A 19,429-nucleotide genomic window follows, 5' to 3' on the forward strand; every position below is an offset into this window, starting at 1 on the left:
TCTGGTGTCTGCTCATGAGCACTATAAATATGGTACAGCAGTGTCATTCCATTCCTAGAAGATGTTTTACAGCTCACCCAGCAATGCTTTATTAAAGTTTCACATATGAGGCTCACATAAGCAGGTCAGTCACACCTTTAAAAACTGAGAAACTTAGAGAAGAAATTTTAATCACTTACACACTTCTCTCCACTAGATATTTGTTAAAGTCAAAGTGTTAGCAAGAATTTGCCTGGCTACATACATATTCGTATATAATTCACAGATGCCTACAACTATGAAAGACATCCTGAGGCAATTTGCAAGTTAAATTTGTATCATTTCATTCAAGGCATGAAGTGAAAAGGGAGCTATCAAGTCAGAGAGAACTGCAGAGGAGACAGCGGGGGTCCCCAGAAGTTCTCCCAAGATCTACAGTGAGAGAACACTAAATTCAAGAATTTAGCATCTGCCCAACAAAGGAATATTATGCACATCATTAAAATGATGGCTATAAAATCCATGAAGCAACAGGGAGAAACATAGAGTGGAAAAAGTCAGGTTACAGAATTGGATGTACAGAATGATTTCAGCAGGAAGGAGGGAAGAGTGAAAGAAAATACACCCGGGACTGGCAGTGACTGTGTTAGGGGCAAACTGTGCATAATGTTCTTTTTCTTCTTCCAAAGATATCTCATTATGGAAGTGTAACAGAAACACTATAACCTTTGTGAAGAACATATACTCTGGAGTGAGAGAGACTGGGATTTGGAGCTCAACTTTAATGCCTGTGCAGTTCTCATAACTTTTTCACTCTTTCAGAGCTTCAGTTTCCTTATGTGTAGGATGGAGGTAATGATAGCATACGTGCATCATGAGTTTGAGAAGATAATACCGCGTATATACCATGCTTGCACCACATCCAGCATATTCTAAGTTCTCAATTACTATTAAATGAGTAAGCATAAGAAGAAGTAGAGCCTCTCTCCTCCTTGTCAGTGGGGACTGGCCAGCAGTGGCTGCTGTTCTGTCAGTTCTGCTCCGTCCTCACTCCTGAGGAAGATGGTGGAGGGAATTGGGTTGGAAGCCCAATTCATGTGCTGTTTTCCTGTCTGTCCCTAGCACTCTGTTTCTCCTCTAAAGTGAGGGGAGGGAACCCAGCACCTCTGCTCCAGCACTCTACTCTGAGGAGGTGTGAGGTGCCCTTGACATTAACAACTGAAACTTCCATATACTTTGAATCAGTTAAAAGAGTCAAACAGATCAATGAGGGAAAGAATAACCATCAATGGGAAAACAGGCAAAGGCCTTGAGCAGGCAATTCACCAAAATACAAATGTCAAACTATATACCAGTCAACTGCCTCATAACCAAAAAAAGTACATTAGAATAACGTCACCTATCAAATTTGCACACTCTTAAAGTTCATTATTCTCTAGTTGGCAGATATGAGAAAAAATCACCCTCATACACTGTGGGCTCATTAACTGGCACAGTCCTCCTGGAAGCCAAGTTCATGATGTTTATATTAAGAGCCATAAAATGTTTGTGACCTTTGACTTCACAACTTGACCCATAACAATTTAACCTAATGAGATAGTTAAGGATGTTTACAATGATTTATCAACAATGCTACTCTTCTCAGCATTATTTATAATAGTGAAAACTTGGAAACAATCTTAACATCTAGAAATAGGACTAGTTAAATAACTACACAATAAAGAATCTGCCTGCAATGCAGGAGACATGGGTTAGCGCATTCAGTCCCTGGGTCGGGAAGATCCCCTGGAAGAAGAAATGGCAACCCACTCCAGTATTCTTGCCTGGAGAATTCCATGGACAGAGGAACCTGGCAGGCTACAGTCCATGGCGTTGCGTAAGAGCTGGACGTGACTAAGTGACTGAGCACACACAGATGCCCGACCTGGGTAAAGGACATAAGGGCAACAATCCACTCTGTCTCAAATTAATTCAAAATGAAAAAGTTACAAAATAAACATCCAAAAATAAAATATACTTCACATTTTATAAACCAAGAAAAAGGAAAATAAAGTGTAGGCCCAGGCAATGAAAATTCTTTTTAGTGTTACCTAAGCCCAAGCAAAACAAATAACTCAGGTAGAAAAATTAAAAATTATGTTTGCTCCCTGAACCAAACAGAAACTGTACTTAGAGTCTCTGCATGCTGTGTTCTTCCATTAGCATGGATAATTGGAAATTGACTGTCTTTAGAAATGATGCCCAGTTTCTCTCTCTGGGTATAGCACAAGATAAATTCCCAGGGCAGTGGCCTATGTTATTGAATCCAACAGTAATTAAGTTAATGTATCCTATCTTGTGTATCAAGGTATAATTCAGATGGTACAAATCCCTTATTGAACTCAAATTCAATAGTCATGTACAATTCCCCCATTTGTGCTATGTACAAAGGTTGTAGGAAAATTACAAAAGGTGAAACATTATCATTATATTCCTAGGAAGATTGGGTGCTGTCATTGACACAAGTCATTCATGGGGCACCCTTTCGGTTGCACAGAGGAAAATGTTCTGTTGAGTAAACATCAGCACATCATCAATGGAGCAAAGGCCCGCAGCTCTTGCCTGCCCGGTATTTTTTACTCTTCATTCTGCTAAATATACTCTGATTCTACTTTAAGAAACCACCTCCTCCCTTCTCATAGCCCATATGATTCAGGAGGGCTGGTGTCACACCTTAGTTCCAGACATGGGTACAGGACTCCAGCTGGCCAATGAGACTCCTTTCTAGGGCTTTTGTTGGAACTATTAGGAAGGATAGGGGCTCCCCCTTTATAGGATGATACTAAGGTGATAGGAGGTAAACCCAGAATCAGGGGTGCCCATCTTACTGGCATCTTGGAAGAGATGCTGAGTGAGGTCAGTGCAGGGGATGGAGAGCAAAGAGAAAAGGTGACCAACCATTTGTCAACATGTTTCTTGTCTCTCTTTCTTTAACCCAGTTTTAGTTGGGTTTCTAATACTTACTAACAGAGTAAATACTTTTTAAAAGGTTTTCTGGCCAAAAAAATATATATCATTTACTTGAAATCTCAGCACCCACATCTATCTCTGATAGACCACTCTGTTACACCATTGTAAATAATTCTACCTTCCTGATTCTTTTAATTATCCTCTCTCACTTATTTGGCCTTCCCTCTCACCTCACACCTCAACAACACTCACAAAGCTTACCTTTCCCCAGAGCAATCAAGCGTCCTGCCTGCTCCCTTCCCCAAGTGTCACACAAGTGAAACCTCTGTAACTCAGGCTCTGAATTTTCTCTAAGCTCTAAAAGAAACAGTAAAATTAAAAAAAAACAAAAAACAAAAAAAGGAGGGGTAGAGAGAGATGGTGAAAAGAGTAAGACTGCATAATCATTCTGAGGTTAAACTTGGAAGTTTATTCTAACAGAAGCAGCAACCAGAAGTTGCCATGGCCAATGTTTTCATGGCAGCCACTTAACAGCTCAGGAGTCTTGGACAAGACACCTGAAGGCACAGGCTCCAGACACCTAAAGTTTAGGCCATGAAAGGAAGGGTTACATTAGATGGAAAGCCACCAACATGGTTTTCATTGAGTCAGCTCATCCTCCACAAAGAAAAGCGGCAGAGGAAACCAATCCTCAAGTGTACCAAGAAACTAGACAAACTATCACTTTCTAATGTTCTTATGCAACTTTAACATTCTACCCACCTCCCCATAATAGCCAAATTCCTACAGAGCAGAGACCGTCTGCCTGCAAGCAACGAACAGCTACACTGGTAGCAAACACTTTCTGCATACCTACTACATGCCAGGCACTATACTAGACACGCCTCTAACTATATCTCCAATCCTCTCAGCATCCCTTTGAGGTGGATTGCTTTAGTCTCCTTTGTTAAACAAGAAAATTAAAGTTCAAAGAGGTTAAGTAATTTGACCGAGATCCCACAGTGAAGAAAGGTCTGCACTGTCTACCCACAGACCCCTCCTTTTCCTCTGCGTCTTGCTCTATATCCACGTTCCATCTAGCATGTGAAAAGACACGAGCAGGAGCACATGTGTCAAGCTGGTGTCTTTGAAAGGAAACTGGGAGAGCTTGGTCCACCAAACAGAGAAAGGACCAGACAACCACCTCCGCACTTATCCCTCAGCAGTTAACACTAACAATGATGAGTAAAAAGTACGTATTTCCAATGTGTACCAAGGACAAATCACAACACTGTAATGAAGGAAAAAAATCTGAAACTGTCCACCCGGGAAGTGGCTAAGCCAAGAGGCACAGATCACTAGGACAGAGATCCTGTAGCCTTAAAAAATGATATTACCTGTTGTGTACATGAAACGATATCAAGCCAAAAGAAAAAGAAAAACAGGAACCAAAAGAATAACATCAATTACATAAAATAACTTTTTTTGATCATATACTATGTGCAGGCATAGTGACTAGTACATTACCTGGATTATCTCACTAAAGCCTCAACTGTAATTCTATGAAGTGAGTATTATTCTTTCCCATATTTCAGATGGGGAAGCTGAGGCTCGTGTTAAGTAAAATACCTAAAATAATTCAACTGGAACTCATTTTAGAAACTAGGGAAGTTTCACTCCAGGGCCTTCTCTTTTAAGTGTTTATCACTACGATATGAAAACACAAATATGAACATGTATTCAAGAACAATGGATAGGAATGCCCATATATGCTCGGCACTTTTTAGTGTTCTGGGACACAGAATTAACGAAGCAGAGAAGGTTGCATATTTCATGGAGCTGACATGCTGGGAGAGGTAGAAGACAGACAAAGGTGAAAATGGAGATATGGACTATGGAGAAAGCAGAGCAAGGTAGGAGGAGGGGGAGTGGTGGGGAGGGGGCTGGTGTAGATATTTGAATAGGGTCATCTAGAAAGGCCATTTTGAGAAGGTGACACTGGACTAGAGAAATGAAAGGAGAGACCAAGCCATGCAGCTGGAGTCAGAGTAGGTGGGGGAGGAGGGGAGGTCCTCCAAGGGAAAGAAACATTAGTGTGAAGGTGATGAGGAAGGATTAACCTGTGAGTCCAAAGAACAGCAAGAACGCCAGCGTGGCTAGAAGAGGAAGAGGATGATAGAAGGTGAGTTCAGAAGGAGGGACAAAGTAACAGCAATATGGATGGACCTAGGGATTATCATACTGAGTGAAATCAGGCAGAGAAAGACAAATACTGTATGATACCACATATGGAGAATCTAAAATATGACACAAATGAACTTACCTGAAAAACAGAAACAGACCCACAGACATAGAGAACAGACATGTGGTTGCTAGAGGTTGGGGGACACGGGAGGGTTGCCCTGGAAGTTTCAGATTAGCAGATGCAAACTATTATATAAAGAATGGATAAACAACAAGGTCCTAATATATAGCATAGGGAACTATATACAATATTCTGTGATAAACCATAATGGAAAGGAATATGAAAAAGAATATAAAATATATATATTTATATATAAATAAATAGGATATACAAATGACATAAAAGAATATAAAATATATATATTTATATATAAATAAATAGGATATACAAATGACATATATTATATATATATTTATACAACCCACTCCAGTAGTCTTGGCTGGAGAATCCAATGGGCAGAGGAGCCTGATAGGCTACACTCCACAGGGGTGCGAAGAGTTGACACAACTGAAATGACTCGGCATGCACACACACACAATACACGTATAGCCGAATCACTTTACCGTACAGCAGAAATTAACACAACATTGTAAATCAACTGTACTTCAATAAAATAATTTTTTGAAAAAGGAGGAACAAGATTCTGAAGGACTCTGTGGACCATTGTAAGGCCTTTGAATTTTGTGAAACCAACTTTAGAGGATTATGAGTGATGTGATTCGATTAGGTGGGCCTAAAAGGGGGTCTCAGTGGTAAAGAATCCATCTGCAATGCAGAAGTCACAGGAGATACAGATTTGATCCCTGAGCCAGGAAGATTCCTTGGAGGAGGGCCTGGTAACCCACTCCAGTATTCTTGCCTGGAGAATCCCATAGAATGAGGATCCTGGTAGGCTACAGTCCATAGGGTCCAAAAGAGTCGGACATGACTGAAGCGACTTAGCACAGCACACAAAAGCGGCACAGTGGAAGACTGAACTTCAAATTCAAAATACCTAAAGTCTGTGAGATCTCTTAAGGACACCTCGTCCACCTACAGATGGGCAAACTGGTCCCAAAGGTGCCAGACCTAATGTCAAATAGCGACACGTGTGAAAGGGCCGATTCCTTTAATGATCTGTACGACTCTGGGCAAAGGAAAGGAATGAGCCAAGGAAAAGGAATCGCAATGTTTGAAATCAAAAGAATTTAGGAACTTAAGACCCCTCAGGTACAAGGTCACTGGGGGCGCTCGAATCTGTGTTCTTATGTGTAAAATGGGAATAATGGTTACCTCACAGAGTTTCGTTTAGGATGAGACACGTACACTTATCTAGGTGTGGTAATAGATTATTGACTACCCTGCAATGTGGTAACCCAGTTTAGAAAGCTTAGCTGGTTCCCAGCTGTCTATAGGATAGAAGCTAAATGACAGTCATCCAGGTCTCATCTTGAATATCACCACTTACATAACCCAACCCTCACTTGCCTATTCCCTCGAAAGCTGTACCAACCCCTAGGCCTCTCGACCACATGTCCCTGCTTCATTTTCTTTATATCACAAATCCCCCTGAGTTTCTTATTGAAAACCTGCACATGGCTATATCACAAGTACTTAAAACCATACCTATTAGACAGTGTTGTCCTCTATAGGAGGACATCATAGTTGATGACTGAATTGGCTTGAAATTAAAGACCTTGGAGGATGAAATGACTGTCAAAGGACATTGTGAAACCCCCTTTTCAACCTGGAATGGCCTGGAGACAGTCTTGCCAGTGGACAGAGAGCTGGAGCAGGACACCTCTTCAGGCCCGTTCTACTTTTTGGAGTTGTTTTATCTCCCCCTGTCTCTTTGCCACTGGAAAATCTGTCATTTGCAAGAAGAGACAATGAACCAGCAGCATCTTCCACTTCCTTGTAAAGCCTTAAACCCATGCAAAATTGTACAATCTGGTCACGCAGTTGAAACTCAACTCTTGGAAAAGAAAGAGGGAGAGAGCTTTTTATACACAAGAGCTAAGACTAAAATACGTAAAGAAAAATAACAACGCTGGCATGAGTATTGGCAGCTTCCCTGACAGCAAAATTCAATTTTAAAATAAATCAGGCAATTCTTCAAACTAGAGCTAGACTTCAGGAAATTAGGGTTTGTGTTCAAGTGGGCACATTACAATTCCATAAAAATTGTCTTAGCTCTTTCTCTGCTGTGGACTTGGGAAGATAATGATGTACTTAATGTTTCTGATTATGTTGCTGGACGAATCGAGGGCCATGGAATAATTGGAGAAGCAGAGACGGAGAGGTTATTTGGAAAGAAATAAACCAGAGGCCAACCTCCAAGACTTGTGCCTTCAGCTCACAGGCTGGGCCAGACCTTCACATCATGCCCCGACCTCACTCCTACTTCTACTTTGACTCCTTCAAGTCAAATTCAACCAAAAGGGATGGAAGATCCTAAGTCCATTCTTAACAGGGATTGTTCTGTTTTCAAATAGATGGTGTCAAAGGGGGGAAAAATCCTGCTCTGTGACAAACATCCCAGTGGTTCAAAGCAGCAGGAAAGCTCTTTCTCTGAGAGCAAACGGTCACTGTGCCTTCCAAACCAAGATTATTCCAAGTCAAAAATAGAAAGATATTTAACAAGAGAATTTACGATTCATCTCCTAGCAAGGAGAGTACATTAGTTTAGGTCTAGAAATGACTTGCCTTAAAAATACCCAACATAAAGAAAATCAGATCCTATAGACTGGATATAAGGCCAAAGTCAACCCTCTCTCATTTCACACAAAAGGAAACAGAGGCTTCAAGACACTGAAAGTCATGCCCAAGGGGACTCTGCAGAGCCAAGAAAAGATCTCAAGTCTCTTCACTCTTGAGTAGGGTGACCAACCACCCTGGTTTGCCCAGAACTGTACTCATTTTAACATTGCAGGGCCTTCCTCTGACTTCCAGTTTCTGGTCTGGCATGTAAAGAATATGGAATCATCACTTCTGTCCTAACAACCAAAAGGCTGAACAAGCTGAAAAATCAACAACTCTTTTTAGATCTATCAGAGAAGTGAGGTCATAAGTCAAACCACTGCCTCCCAACTTGGGGGAACAAATAGATTCAGAAAATGGTAGTTTACTGGAATAGAAACACACAAGCAGAAACCTCTGCAGGAGCCAGTACTGGGATAGGATAACCTGAACTATAAGTAATGAATTACTGAAGGTTCATCATGAACAAGTTTGAGAGTTAAAAACTCTGGCAGGGCCCAGGCAAAGGAAAATCCTCATACTTGTGAGTTTTGCCTCCAGGTACACTGACAGTGAGGACAGAAGAGAAATGCCTTCATGCTTCAAGCAGACACAGAGGGAGATAGCCATTTTGAAATACACCAGAGCATTCTGTTCTTTCTCACAAGGCCTACCCACAAGAGAAACTATCTTACCAGAGCCTAACCTACTGGGGTGTATCAGAGCTCAGATAATCTGGGCGAAGGAAACACTCAACTCTAACCTGCTCCAGCCTTCCCCATGGAAGAAGGAAAATACACAGCTGTGCCCCCCTAACCATCCTGTCCCACATGAAGGGGGAACAATTCTAAGAAACACTATGATGGTCATAGTTCAGGGACACAGATTCACTGAGACCGGGACCTAATCATAGGACTATAGAATACTTCTCTTCCCCTACATTTCACCACCACGTCACTAAAGGCCTATTTATCACAGTTCCTTTTACCCTATACATCATGTCTGGCTATCAGAAAAAAAAATTGCAAGGGATACTAAAATGCAAATAACACACAGTTTGAAGAAACTGAACAAGCATTAGAACCAAAGTCAGATATGGCTTTGGAATGTTGAAATTATTGGGCCAAGAATTTTTCTTTCTTTTGGCCCATGCAGCATGTGGGATCTTAGTTCCTCAGTTCAGTTCAGTTCAGTCGCTCAGTCATGTCCGACTCTCTGCGACCCCATGAATTGCAGCACGCCAGGCCTCTCTGTCCATCACCAACTCCCGGAGTCTACCCAAACCCATGTTCATCGAGTCGGTGATGCCATCCAACCATCTCATCCTCTGTCGTCCCCTTCTCCTCCCACCCCCAATCCTACCCAGCATTAGGGTCTTTTCCAATGAGTCAACCCTTCGCATGAGGTGGCCAAAGTATTGGAGCTTCAGCTTCAAAATCAGACCTTCCAATGAACACCCAGGATTGATCTCTTTTAGGATGGATTGATTGGATCTCCTTGCAGTCCAAGAAACTCTCAAGAGTCTTCTCCAACACCACAGTTCAAAAGCATCAATTCTGCGGCGCTCAGCTTTCTTCACCGTCCAACTCTCACATCCATACATGACCACTGGAAACACCATAGTCTTGACTAGACGGACTTTTGTTGGCAAAGTAATGTCTCTGCTTTTAAACATGCTATCTAGGTTGGCCATAACCTTCCTTCCAAGTAGTAAGCGTCTTTTAATTTCATGGCTGCAGTCACCATCAGCAGTGATTCTGGAGCCCAAAAAAGTAAAGTCTGACACTGTTTCCACTGTTTCCCCATCTATTTCCCATGGAGTGATGGGACCAGATGCCATGATCTTAGTTTTCTGAATGTTGAGCTTTAAGCCAACTTTTTCACTCTCCTCCTTCACCTTCATCAAGAGGCTCTTTAGTTCTTCTTCACTTTCTGCCATAAGGGTGGTGTCATCCGCATATCTGAGGTTATTGGTATTTCTCCTGGCAATCTTGATTCCAGCTTGTGTTTCTTCCAGCCCAGCGTTTCTCATGATGTACTCTGCATATAAGTTAAATAAGCAGGGTGACAATATACAGCCTTGACATACTCCTTTTCCTGTTTGGAACCAGTCTGTTGTTCCATGTCCAGTTCTAACTGTTGCTTCCTGACCTGCATACAGGTTTCTCAAGAGACAGGTCAGATGGTCTGGTATTCCCATCTCTTTCAGAATTTTCCACAGTTTATTGTGATCCACACAGTCAAAGGCTTTGGCATAGTCAATAAAGCAGAAATAGATGTTTTTCTGGAACTCTCTTGCTTTTTCGATGATCCAGCGGATGTTGGCAATTTGATCTCTGGTTCCTCTGCCTTTTCTAAAACCAGCTTGAACATCTGAAAGTTCATGGTTCACGTATTGCTGAAGCCTGGCTTGGAGAATTTTGAGCATTACTTTACTAGCATGTGAGATGAGTGCAATTGTGCGGTAGTTTGAGCATTCTTTGGCATTGCCTTTCTTTGGGATTGGAACGAAGACTGACCTTTTCCAGTCCTGTGGCCACTGCTGAGTTTTCCAAATTTGCTGGCATATCGAGTGCAGCACTTTCACAGCATCATCTTTCAGGATTTGAAATAGCTCAACTGGAATTCCATCACCTCCACTAGCTTTGTTTGTAGTGATGCTTTCTAAGGCCCACTTGACTTCACATTCCAGGATGTCTGGCTCTAGGTGAGTGATCATTACCATCGTGATTATCTGTGTCGTGAAGATCTTTTTTGTACAGTTCTTCTGTGTATTCTTGCCACCTCTTCTTAATATCTTCTGCTTCTGTTAGGTCCATACCATTTCTGTCCTTTATCGAGCCTATCTTTGCATGAAATGTTCCTTTGGTATCTCTAATTTTCTTGAAGAGGTCTCTAGTCTTTCCCAATCTGTTGTTTTCCTCTATTTGTTTGCACTGATCGCTGAGGAAGGCTTTCTTATCTCTCCTTGCTATTCTTTGGAACTCTGCATTCAGATGAGAATATCTTTCCTTTTCTCCTTTGCTTTTCACTTCTCTTCTCTTCCCAGCTATCTGTAAGGCCTCCTCAGACAGCCATTTTGCTTTTTTGCATTTCTTTTCCATGGGGATTTTCTTGATCCCTGTCTCCTGTACAATGTCACAAACCTCTGTCCATAGTTTATCAGGCATTCTGTCTATCAGGTCTAGTCCCTTAAATCTATTTGTCACTTCCACTGTATACTCATAAGGGATTTGATCTAGGTCATACCTGAATGGTCTAGTGGTTTTCCCTACTTTCTTCAATTTAAGTCTGAATTTGGCAATAAGCAGTTCATGATCTGAGCCACAGTCTGCTCCTAGTCTTGTTTTTGCTGACTGTATAGAGCTTCTCCATCTTTGGCTGCAAAGAATATAATCAATCTGATTTCGATGTTGACCATCTGGTGATGTCCACATGTAGAGTCTTCTCTTGTGTTGTTGGAATAGGGTGTTTGCTATTACCAGTGCGTTCTCGTGGCAAAACTCTATTAGCCTTTGCCCTGCTTAGTTCCTCAACCAGGGATCAAACCTATGCCCTCTGCAATAGAAGCATGGAGTCTTAACCATTTTACCACCAGGGAAGTTCCAAGAATTTTTTTAGACTATGATGTGTATGCTAAGGCCTCTACTGGAAAAAGTAAACAACATGCAGAAACAGATGGATAATATAAAGAGAAAAGTAGAAATTCTAAGATAGAATCAAAAAGAAGTATTAGAGTTCAAAAACACTGTAACAAAAATAAAGAATTCCTCTCATGGGCTACTAATAGATAAAGCTTAAGAAAGACTCTTTGAGTTTGAGAATATGTCAATAGCAATGTCCCAAGCTGAAAAAGCCAGAAGAAAGACTGAAAAAAGAATTTAAAAAGGAACAGAATATCCAAGAACTGTAGGACAACTACAAAAGGGCAAATGCATGCAATGGGTAATATCAAAAGGAAAAGAAACAGAGAAAGGAACAGAAACCATATGTGAAGCAATATTAATTGGTTGTTGTTGTTCAGTCACTAAGTTATTTCCAATTCTTTGTGACCTCACGGACTGTACCACACCAGGCTCCTCTGTCCTCCACTGTCTCCTGGAGTTTGTTCAAATTCATGTCCATGGAGTCAGTGATGCTATCTAACCATTTCATCCTCTGCTGCCCCCCTCCCCCTTCACCTTCAATTTTTCCCAGCATCAAGGTCTTTTCTAATGAGTCAGTTCTTCGCATCAGGTTGCCAAAGTATTGGAGCTTCAGCTTCAGCATCAGTCCTTCCAATGAATGTTCAGGGTTGATTTCTTTCAGGATTGACTGGTTTGATCTTCTCGCCATCCACAGGACTCTCAAGAGTTTTCTCCAACACCCCAATTGGAAAGCATCAATTCTTCAACTCTCAGGCTTCTTTATGATCCACCTTTCACATTGCCTCAAATTAATGTCAGATGTCAAACCACAAATCCAGGAAACTCAGAGACAACCAAGCAAAATAAATGCAAAAAAAAAAAAAAATTACTACATCTAAGTATATCATATTCAAACTAAAAAAAAAAGTCAAAGATAAAGGAAAAAGTCTTGAAAGAATCCAGAGGAAAAATCATCTTACCTATAGTGGAACAAAGACGAAAATTAAATCTGACTTCTCAAAAACCATTCATACAAGAATAGAATGGAGTGAAATATTTAATCTTGAGAGTAAAAAAACCACCGACCTAGAATTCTGTATCCTACAAGATTATCATTCAAAAGTAAAGGAAAAAGACTTTTTCAGATAAACAAAAATTAAGAGAATTTATTCTGCTAGACCTGCCTTGCAGAAAATGTTAAAAAGAAATTCTTGAAAGAGAAGAAAAAGGGAAGACCAAAACCTTTTATCTACATAAATGAATGAAGAGTACCAGAGAAAGAATATATAAGAGTAAAACTTTAATTTTTCTTATTTTTTATTGATTTAGCAGATAGAAGCTAGGATGAGTTCTGCTTGTGCCTTACTTGGAAATGGAGGCAAAGTGTCTCTGTAAAGACTACAAAGGTTAATGGAGAAATACAACTTAATTTATAAAAGTTATAGTTGAGGAGAAATCTTCTGAAATGGGCCTCCTATATAAACCAAGACATACCTATTAACAATTCCAAAAAATCAAATATGTGAAAGTGGATTTCTTAAATCACAGGTTAAAATGAATTACTTTGGTACTTCTGTCCCTAGGCTGTAACCCAGCCTCTGAGAAGACTGTATCTAAAACAGGTTCTTTCGCCACCAGCACAAGGATTGATGGATTATTCAGGCACACATGCCTCTGAACTAGGAGAGGAAAAGGTAAACTTGCCTTCTAAAATACAAACTTTAACACTTAGAGAGACCACATTTTATCTATTAAGAAACTTACTCCACTCACCTGAGGGGTCCACAGACCCTTAAGAGCTATGAAAATTATCTTAATAATTGTGTAAGAAAGTGGAGAAAGGGGGCTAGAGGAAGAACCAGCACGAGGACTCCTTGCTGTGAAAAGACTGGGTACTAAGGACTTAGGGTCACTTCTCCTCTCCCAAGTGTGTTTCACACACTTCTTTCCCTTGAAGCTGATGCACCTTACCGGACAATAGATTCCCCTTGAATCCTAGGGAAATGCACCCTGCCAACAGCTTGATTTCTGACCTCTGGCCTGCAGAACTATGAGAGAATATGCTCCTGTTGTTGTATGGTACCAAGTGTGTGGTAATTTGCTGTAGCAGCCACAGAAACCTAATATATCCCCTGTAGTCTAATCTCAACCAATAGCCAGAGGATCCATTTAAATCATAAATCAGAGCTGATCACTCTTGCGTTCATGAGGGAAGTTCCTACAGTACCTCCCCATGTCCTTCATGATCAGCTGGATTCTCAGAGGCTCTGCTCCCCACTTCTCACACCTCATGACTTCTCTGATTTCCTCCCCTCTGCTCTCCCTCCTGCCCCTCCACTCCAGCCACATGGTCCTCCTCAATCTACCTTGAATCCACCAGGGACACTTCCACAGCAGGGCCCTCTGCAGAGATCTCCATGGTACTTCCTTCACCTCCTTCTAGACTTTCATTCAATTTCGCTTACTCACCAAGGCCTACTCTGACCATTGTTTTTAAGATTGCAAGCCCCAGCTCCCAAATACCCTTACCTTGCTCTGCTATTTCTTTTTCTATAACACTTGTAACCTTCTAACATATAATTTCTGTATTTATCATGTTTACTATTTATTACCTGTCTTCTCCAAAACACTATAAGCTCCCAGGTGGCAGCGATTTTTATGCTTTTGTTCACTGATATAATTGCCTGAAATAGTGCTTGGCCACAGTAGCATCTGAAGAAAGATGAAAAAAGAAACAAATCGAAAGGAAAAAAGAGAAGAAGGAAGGGAGGGAGGGAGGAAGAGAAAAAAATAAAAGAGAGGAAAAAGAAGGAAGAGAAAAAAGGAAAGAAGGAAGGAGGGAAGGAAGAAAGAAAAACAATATCATAATACAGCTGATATTCAAACCCAAGGCTGTCTGGTTCTAAGGTCTTTACTATTTTTAATCCATGCCACCTCCTTAGATTCTTGTTATAATAATACTCTTGAAATACCTGCCTTTGTATATCCTTGTATGTTAAACTCTCCTACGAGGAATCCCTCTTGCAAGTTCCATCATAAACACACATGGAGTGAGACTAAGGCAGACTTAGTAGGCCAAGTGAGCTCTAGCAGGAGCTACAGAGCAGACTGAGATGTGGGCTGTGTGCACAAGGAGAGAGGGGTGCTCAGGGAAGGGCAGAGGTGAGACATATTTGAAATAAGTCAGAAAATAAACCCAGAAGTAATTTAAGAAATGCCACAAGGCAATAAATCAGGTATTTCCAAAATGGAAAAGGGAGTCCAAACACCCACCACTTCTTAAATCACCTTTATATCAATCATACCAAGAAGGTAACTCAACTCTTACATTCAATTAATACCTTAAATTTAGCTTTTCTTCCTTTTATTGTATAAAATGGGCCTTCTTAAAGTGTTCACGGTCAAATCCTCCAAACTAGATCATCTTCCCATACAGTAGACCAGAGGTCAGCACATGTTTTTTTGGAAAGTTCCAAATAGTAAATAGGCTTTGTGGACCATACATTCTCTTTGGTAACAATTCAGCTCCGCTATTGGAGTACAAAAGCAGCCATAGACAATGTATAAAGGAAAGGGTGTGGCTGTTTCTGATAAAGATTTATTTACAAAGGCAGCCAGCAGACCTTAGTTTGCCAACCTCTGCATTAGACCACCCAAAACAAGTCATGTCTGTCTTTCACAGGTCAGTCCTGCAGATACTGTAAGATAAATTCAACAACTTCTCTATTCTCTGAATCAAAAAAGTCCAACTTCTTCCTTCCTCGCTGGTATGGTCTGCAGTTCCTCTACTGGAATCCTCCTCTAACACCCCCCATCATCTGTCTGTGAAGTTCTCATCGAGGGTCCTATCCTGAGCAGGATACCCCAGCATGACCAGGCCATACTAGAGAGGACTCCTCAGCGCCTTCACTCCAGCCATCATGACTCTAATAACACTGCCATAGGGCGCTTGCTACCCTGCATCCCCCATCCTACTGTTGACTCAGAAGGCCCTCACCATAAAGTAAAGCCCCGAATTACATTCACATGGGCCAAGTCCCTACCCATGTCCTGTTTGTGCCCTTGATATTTTAGGCCTGATCTTTGCCCCGCTTAGACTTGCCTCATGAGATTTCAGGCTCTGGCTCCATCCAGTCAAGATCTGACTCCTGCATCTGTCACTCAGTGTATTAGTCACCCTCCCATCTCTGTCATCTACAAAGTGATGAGCAGACCTTCTCTGTCTTCACCCAAGTCCTTGATAAGAAGTCTCTGGGAGGATGTGGCTACTCACCCCCATAGTCTCCAGCACTTCTACTCTCACATGAAGCCCCTTCTGTGGTTCAGAAGGACATCCAGAGTCATGATTCCCCTGGCTGCCTTCTCTCTCCTTCAGATCCTTCATCACAGGAACTATAAGCCCTAGACAGAATAGGATAGAATTGTATGGAACTTGTCCCCATGTCAGTGGCCCTTGGTGGTGGGGAGGCAGGAAAGAGGAGGAAGAGCCCCTGCTGGGAGACAGCAGTCAAACTCCAGCACATTTAAAATCGAAAGATGTGCCTGTGCCTACTTTTTAGAGAAACAACCTGTGCCTACTTTTTAGGGAAACAGCACGACTGCAGTAATTTCACATGATTATCTCTGATGTGATATTGGATGGGGAAAGTCAGCTATCAGTGTTTTTTCTCTCACTTCCATGAAGTGATTGAAAATGGAAACTTTTTTCCAGTTTCTAAGGCTGGCTGAGTTTTTGAGAGATGAGGCAAACGGGTTTTTTTTTCTTCATTGTGAAGTATTTTTAGGTGAAAAGCTAATTGTTTTTCATTAGGTACTATTTTTACTTATAGCACTTCTGACACCAACTGTGGGGGTTCTTCCTTCACACCCACCAATTCTCCAGACACCAACAGAGTGCCCTCCAATCCACCTCAATCCCGACACTAACCATCTGGGATAGGCATCATATCCCACAGGGTAACAGGCTTAGTCCCACAGGACGGCCCCCACTTAAGTGCTAAACCATCGAGCTTTCGACCAGAAAGCTATAAGCTGAGCCTTCCCACAACCCTCTCCTCATGCTCAATAATTCACCAGAACAACTCACAGAACTCAGGAAAGCAGTTTACTTACTGCTAGTGGGTTTATTATAAAGGATTCAATACAGGAACAGCCAAATGGAAGAGGTACATAGGGCAAGGATGGGGAAAGAGGCGCAGAGCTTCCATGCCCTCTCCAGGCGTACCACCTCCCAGTACCTCAATGCATTCACCAACCCAGAAGCTCTCTGAACATCGTGTTCAGCAGCTTTTATGAAAGTTTAATAAGGAGGCATATGTGCATGTTCAGTCGCTTAGTCGTGTCTGACTCTTTGTGACTCCATGGACTACAGCCCACCAGGCTCCTCTGTCCATGGAATTCTCCAGGCAAGAACACTGGAGTGGGTTGCCATTCTCTTCTCCAGGGGGTCTTCCTGACTGACGGATCAAACCTGCATCTCCTGCATTTCCTGTATTGGCAGGCAGATCTTTACCACTGAGACACTTGGGAAGTCCCTTATTAAGGAGGCCTAATTGAGCAAATCATTGGCCATTAGTTATTGAACTCAACCTCCAGCTGCTCTTCCTGGTCAGGTGGTGACCTGAAAGTTCTAATCCTCTAATGGCTAGTTGCTCTGGCTAATAGGCCCATCCTGAAGCCCATCAACAATCACCTTACTAGCATAAATTCAGGTGTGGTTGAAAGGGGGTCACTTCCTGTTATTCAGGAAATACCAAGAGTTTCAAGAGCCCTGTGCTGGAACCAGGCACAAATACGATTTGTTGTTCAGTTGCTAACTCTTGGTCAACTCTATGTGACCCCAAGGACTACAGCAGGCCAAGCTTCCCTACCCTTCCTATCTCCTGGAGTTTGCTCAAACCCATGTCCATTGAGTTGGTGATGCCATCCAACCATCTCATCCTCTGTTGCCCCCTTCTCCTCCTGCCCTCAATCTTTCCCAGCACATGCTCAAAGTTCAGTTATATATTTTATTATATGACAGGTACAAATCACTGACTTCTATTTTTAAAAGTTTAAACATCACATCTACTTGGGTCCCAAAAGAAAAGCAACTCAGAAGAAATATTGGTCTCTTCCTTGTCAGTGTCAATCTAGAATCATCTAGGGTTTCATGCTGCAACAAGGAATCAGACTTTAAAAACCAGAGAGAGCAGAAAGAGCCAGAAATACAAAGTTCTTTATTGTATCCCTAAGGAGTAAGGCTGGAAATTCATCAGACCTGAGTCAAGACTGATGGTGGCTTTTTCTTCTACTTGAATAGACAGTCAGACTTGGAGCATGTATGTGTGAGTGTGTGTGCTTCCAGCCAGTTACCCAAATAGAATTTGGTATTCATTAGTTTTATATTCATCTGTTTAAGGATGCTTAGACATAAATGGATCTTTAATTACGTGGGTCTAAATATAACCCCATCTCCTTGCACACGAATCTCACCTTTCACCGCATACATTCATTCGCTCCTACTAACATTAGCTCTTTCGGAGCTTTCAGAGAAAAGCCTAGGGTGAGTCAGGGAAGGAGTTCCTTGTGTGCAAAGGGAAGACTCCCTCCCCAACAAGGAAGCCCTCCCTCTTGTCTGTGAGTCTTTCCCTTTCTAGGGAAAGCGGGTGTGAGGAGCCTGCAGCTCCGTAATTGCCACCTGACCTGCCCATCTGCTGTTTATGAACATCAGTGCTTCTCAGGCTGAGCAGCTTTGCCTTAATGGGAGGTTGTTACTAAGTGCAAAAAGGCCCCACTCCACTGCCCTGTACAGAAAGACTTGAGGCCCAGGCCGAAAGTCAGCATTTCTAAGCAAAGTAGGACCATCCTGGTCCCTGTCCCCGGGACAATCTCTCAGCCTCTTGCTTCCCAAAACCTGCATGGTACACTGAAGCTTGTTTATTTCCTCCAACACTGACATCTGAAAGTTACTCTGGTTCCCTGTCCGAATGTAGAGTTGATTCTGGGCTGATGGGAAGGAAGCAAAGGCAGAGGAATGTTGGGACGGGAGTTGTGTTTTAGGTGGAAGAGCCGGGCTGTGTGGACTCCATTAGACCTGCCTCACTGAGTCTGTTCCTGGAGACACACCACATTTTCCCTCCTCCCTCCTTCATGCCTGGAGAGCACAGCCACACCCAGCTCCCAACCACACACTTCTACCTGCTCTGAACCCTTACTTGGCAACCCTGGGTTCCTTTTCTTCCTTTTCTTCTCCAGATGAGCTCAGATGACCCAAGGGAGTGAGACGAGGCCAGGTTCCAATTTATTTCCTTGAGCTCCAAACCTGAGACATGTTCACTCCCTACAACCATGAGCTCTAATAGCTTGCCTGCCATTACAACCACCCCACACTGCAGCTGAGGCAATTTGCTTTTCAAAAGTAATAGAGAGTAAATTGCAGAGGAAATATTTTATGCAAATTAACCAAGCTTAACATTTTGATAAAGGCCTCTTTTTTCAAATGAACCAAGGAATCCAATACTCCATTGCAAGTTTAACACAAAAGAAAATTTTAAAAGCCTGAGTTTTTAAAGTAGGTGACAGCAAGAGACATTAACCACCTGTAAGATGGAATACAGAAGGCAAAGTGCAAAAATCTATTAGTTCAAAACAATATTTATGTGAGCTTATGGATTAAGGTGTTCCAATAATTTAAACAATTCTCTCCCTTTTTTTGAGTGGACTCATCACTAAGCCAAAACATATTTGTAGTGGGATCAATGCTACATTTGCAAATGAGCTTGAAATGTGCTGTCAAACAGAGCGGGAAGAGAGCTAAGTTTCCTCCAGTGTGAACTGTGGGCCAGGCCCTGTGCTAGGTGCTTGGCATGTGTTATCTCTTTTTATCAGGAGTGCTCTGAATTCCCTCAGAGAAAATGACAAAGGGACCAGGAAAAACCACAAGCCCATTATC

The 19,429-nt window shown here is 41.9% G+C and overlaps 1 protein-coding gene and 1 long non-coding RNA gene across 2 annotated transcripts in view; both read right to left on the bottom strand.

The window, feature by feature from the left end:
- Positions 1-19,429, bottom strand: part of SPOCK1 (SPARC (osteonectin), cwcv and kazal like domains proteoglycan 1) — a 653,451-nt gene that overhangs the window by 574,425 nt on the left and 59,597 nt on the right. The window lies entirely within an intron of this gene.
- On the bottom strand, positions 10,896-15,897 carry LOC145510163 (uncharacterized). The gene is made up of 2 exons (XR_014056842.1): positions 15,770-15,897; positions 10,896-14,208 (listed from the first exon to the last, which is right to left on the bottom strand). It is a non-coding gene; the product is annotated as an uncharacterized LOC145510163 (long non-coding RNA).

Source organism: Giraffa tippelskirchi, chromosome 6 (assembly GCF_054371585.1).
Source record: "Giraffa tippelskirchi isolate mGirTip1 chromosome 6, T2T-mGirTip1v1.2.pri, whole genome shotgun sequence".
NCBI lineage: Eukaryota > Metazoa > Chordata > Mammalia > Artiodactyla > Giraffidae > Giraffa > Giraffa tippelskirchi.